Source organism: Triticum aestivum, chromosome 4B (assembly GCF_018294505.1).
Source record: "Triticum aestivum cultivar Chinese Spring chromosome 4B, IWGSC CS RefSeq v2.1, whole genome shotgun sequence".
Lineage (NCBI taxonomy): Eukaryota > Viridiplantae > Streptophyta > Magnoliopsida > Poales > Poaceae > Triticum > Triticum aestivum.
The window spans coordinates 184311737-184316472 of NC_057804.1; the positions used below are offsets into that span (position 1 = coordinate 184311737).

General features: G+C 45.0%; 1 pseudogene; it reads left to right on the plus strand.

Annotated features, from left to right (window-relative positions):
• The first annotated feature begins 766 nt into the window (after positions 1-766).
• On the plus strand, positions 767-3924 carry LOC123090054 (protein DETOXIFICATION 44, chloroplastic-like; annotated as a pseudogene).
• Positions 3925-4736: the final 812 nt, after the last annotated feature.

Below are 4736 nucleotides of genomic sequence, written 5' to 3' on the forward strand. Positions count from 1 at the left end.
AGAAAAAGAAAAATGGCTACATGCATCTAGTCGGCCGACCACAGGTCGATTGGCTTCCAGTCGGCCCGCAGCAAGCCGAGTGGACTAATTGGTTCACAGCAAGCCAATTAGTCCCAGTCGGCTTGCTGCGGGCTGACCAGAAGCCAATCGGCCTGCTGTGGGCCGACTAGAAGCCAATCGGCCTGCGGTGGGCCGACTAGGCTCAGTCGGCCTGCAGAGGGCCGATGGTGTATTATTTTTGAAAATAAAAATATCGGCGTAATATTTATGCAAATTAATTAAAAAATGTATTATTAAAAAAAGTTAGCCGGCGGGAGAGCGTAGCACAAGCAGAGCCAATTGGAAAAAATGGGGGTGGCATGTAAAATTGGCCATATGGGTCGTGCCTCGCGGACCGACCCATGGGCATGAATTCTTGGCCAAGCACCGGACACGTCACGTGAATAAAAGGGTTGGGTCGGCCTTCAACTCGCCATGGAACAAGGCCAATCCTCAAGGTCAGGGCTTAATGCCGGACACGACACGACCCTTTCAATTGTGGGGCCCTTTTAGGGTTGTTTTGGTCTTTTAAATTTCTATAACATTGTGTTTGGATGTCTTCATTGGAGCCCAGGAAATGGATTTGGTAATCATCTGACATCAATACAGCTGTTTGGCTGGACACTGAATTCGTATTGGAAATGAAAAACCAATTCAGGCCTGTTTTGGCTACCACGTAAATGTCCCTCGCACGTTTCGGAGGGCTACCCCTTCGAATTGGACTGAAATGGCCAACCTCCCACAAAACATACCCGTTCAAGCCCGCAACCAGAAAATAGAAGAAAGGAGGGGATGGCGACCTCGCGACGACCTAGCAGTCAGCAGGCGGGCGGCGGCGGTGGCGGTAACCACCATGGAGTCTGGCGGCGGCTCAGGTGCCCTCCTCCCCGGTCCTTCCCTTCTTCCCCAACTCCTCTTCTCTGCCCCACTGAGCCACACCCCGCCGTGGTGGTCGGCGGCGGTGCAGGACTGGCGCTCCCCGCTCCCTTGTGGCATGCCCTGCCGTCCTCCCCGGCCACCGTGCCCCGCCCTCCTCGGCCACGCCCCGCCGTCCTCCCTGCCCGCCGTCCTCCGCCCTCTTCTGCTCCATGGCCAAAGGAGCTGCTGCTCCTCTTCTGCTCCATGGCCGAAGGAGATGCATTGCTAGAATATTTATTATTTTACTGCTATATACTCATTTAATTATAGTCACATGTGACGGATTTCATATTTGAGTCATGTAGCACAAGATATAATTTTCATGGTAATATAGCTTTGCAATTCCAAAGCTTGTCATCCAAACAGGATGTGGTATTGAAACCTTAGAGGCATTTCAAGGGGCAATTCAGTGAACAACCAAACAGGCGAATTCGTATTCATGCCATTTCAGTTTCCTCACTGATTTGGAATTCTAGACCAATTCAATACAGAGCTCACCAATGGAGACATCCAAACGCAGCGTAAGGCTGTTTTGGCCTAGCTTTTTTTTGAGAAATTTTGGCCTAGCTTTTTTTGGGGGTAAAGCCACTTTATTCAAACTTCATAGAGAGTGGGATACAAGTTTGGTCATGCGGCTGGCTAAGCCATACATGACGCCCCTGAGCTAAGGACAAAGCAAATTTAGCTAACTTGTGAGCTTCGAAATTACACCGACGACTTTCAAAAGTAAAGGTACAAGAGAGTGGTGACGATCTAGAGATGATTTCCGTGATGATGGCTCCATAGGGTCCTTGGTTTCCTTTGACAATATCCCCAATCACCTGCTTGCAATAAGACGCCACAACGAAGCGTTGAATATTGAGAGGCAATGGCCTCACGACATGCCATCGCCTCAAGTGTGGCTGGATCCTAAATTCCTGAAATGACTAGGGCAAAGCTGCCCAAAAACATGCCCGCATTCATTTGCATCTGTTCAGGTACTTGGCGGCATTCATCCTCCTATGGAAGCTGAATAACGAACTCGTTCTGTGTTCATGGAATGTCATTGGCGGTGACATTATCCGCTACTGAAATCTGGTTGTCTAACATACCTCATGTTCATTTGCTAAGACTTCAAAAAATAGTGTTTTTGCTCCCTTGTGAGAATTTTTTGGTCTATACAGAAAGACAAGAGGATATTCATGAATCCAATCCGCTTAGTAATCACCCAATTAAGCACCCCTTAAATGTTGCTGCAACATACCTATATGATAGCCACTCTAACTTTAGTGTTTTTCTAGGTGCTTTGCTAATTGCCAGGACCATCGCAGTAATCCTTCCATTATGGCTGTCGACATCCCTGGCCGCAAGACAAGGGCCTGTTCCAATGGCTGGCTATGAGATAAGCTTGCAAGTCTGGCTAACAATTTCTCTACTTAATGATGCACTGGCTCTTGCTGGTCAGGTCTGTACATTTACAGGAACAGGCATTTAATCTCTAGGTCGATACCTTCCTATGTATCTGAAGTATCTATAACTTAATGCAGGCTCTACTTGCAAGTGAATATGCGAAAGGGAACTACAAGCAGGCCCGTTTGGTTTTGTACAGAGTTCTGCAGGTTAGGAAGATATTATATTCACTCACAATTGCTTGTTAAGTTTCTCCTCTTCCTTAGCTTTAATGAACAATCATATGCTGACAATGCATCTATTTTTCTGCAGATTGGAGGCGTACTGGTCTTGCACTTGCTGCGACCTTGTTCTTTGGGTTTGGATATTTGACCTTGCTATTTACAGATGATCCAGCAGTTCTAGATGTTGCACAGTCTGGAGTCTGGGTAAGGAGAATTATAAGAAGTCAATACTTTGTTCTCAAGTCACAATGATCTTATATTCACTGCATGAATGTGGAATTATTGCAGTTTGTCACTATTACTCAGCCGATAAATGCTATTGCGTTTGTGTTCGATGGGCTCTACTACGGTGTTTCTGACTTTGGCTATGCCGCATACTCCACGGTGCTGTTTCTATCCCCACTACTGGTGTTACCGGTTATAGCTCCAACTTTTTCATCTTAACCATGTTGATATATTGGCCATTTTAGCTTTTTGCGGGGCTCGTCTCCTCAGCCTTCCTCCTTGTCGTTGCTCCCAACTTTGGTCTCGGTGGTGTATGGGCTGGTCTTACTCTTTTTATGGGTCTGCGAGCAATTGCCGGGTTCTGGAGGTAATTGCCTTGCTCTTGTTTTGGTAGGAATTGTTTTAAGATCATGGCTTTGTTAGAAATCAAGTTCCAGACTTGGATTAGAATGAAAAGAATGATCCTTATTCTGGAAAAGAAAATCTGTCAGTGGCTTGAGCGAACCCTTCTGATTTTTCAGGTTAGGGAGCAAAGGTGGACCATGGGAAATAGTCTGGTCAAAGACCGATTAATATGCCAAGAATACGTAGGAAGCATTTTGAGGCAATCACAGCGCAACATTTGAAGGTCATAGTCACAGTGCATGACCTTGGATGTTGAATGGTTTGATCTCAAACAGCGCAACATTTTAAGGTGATCGCACAAGGATCAGCATAAGGAAGAAGACCTAGGCAGATGGCAAGTGAGGTCACAGTCATTTGTAACCCAAGAAGAGGGACTGTTTTATCTCAAAAGGAAAAGAGACGAAGAGGGACTGCTTCTGCAGTAGGACAGACGAGAGGCTGCAGAAGGTGGGTAGGTGTTCCCTCTTGCTGTGTCTGCTGCAGGATATTGTTTCACCCTTCAACTGTACAAGGAAGCTGTGTACAGAAGTACTAGATACACAAAGGCCTCCCATGTATTTTTCTTCCTTTGTGCCATGTAGGAGTGAATTTGCCATATTTTCTTCAGATATGCAAGTGCACAGATGATGGAGTAGTGGTCTAAAGTAGTGATCTAAACGCTCTTATATTTCTTTACAGAGGGAGTATGTACTATTTCGAGTAATATGATTTCGTTTGGAGCTTCCAAGAGAACCACTTATTATTTAGAGTGGACATCCACATCTTTTCCTAGGTTTTCTTTTCAGGAAGATGATATTTTCTCTGTTTTACTTACTATTTTCCTAGTTTTTTTTTACTACTGAAATCCCTATTGCAGTTGCTTAGGTGCTGGTTGGTACCAGCAAACCTCACTACCCTGACACAGGAATATGTTAAAATATGTAGGATGAATGTGGTTTGTATTTAGAGAGAAGGGGTACTCTAATAACATTACAAAGAAGGTAACTGAGCAAGGTCTGCACTCGTTGCTTTGCTTTCGTTTAGACACCCCCCCCCCCCCTCTCTTTTCTGGGATGTTCATCATAACTAGCAGAGTGCGAGTGCGTTGCTACAGCAATGAATGGTCAACCTTGTAGTCACTTCATTCGCATACTGCAAAAAAGAGTGTCACGAGACAAATAAATAGCTCAATCAAATGGGCAATTTATTTGCAAGAGCTCGGTGATGGAAGAGGTGTTGGAGCCATACTCGCTCAGTCTCATAATGACAGAGGGAGTAATTGGTTTCTCCTGGTTCTTTGATGTACTAGTGGTAGGGGGCACATCATTTTCTCTGAGCTGATACTTTGCTTGTTGAAGCGATGCTCCGAGGTAATTGGCTTGCTTGCGTCTTCAGCTATTCACATGTACTCCCTCCGTCCCATAATATAAGAACGTTTTTAAGCTATGCTTTTTGAGTACTATCTCCATTTTTTAGTCCGCGTATTAGTTTTGGTAAAAGTCAAGCTTTGTAAGCTTTGATAAAGTTTATAAACAAAAAAAATCACGAATACGCAAA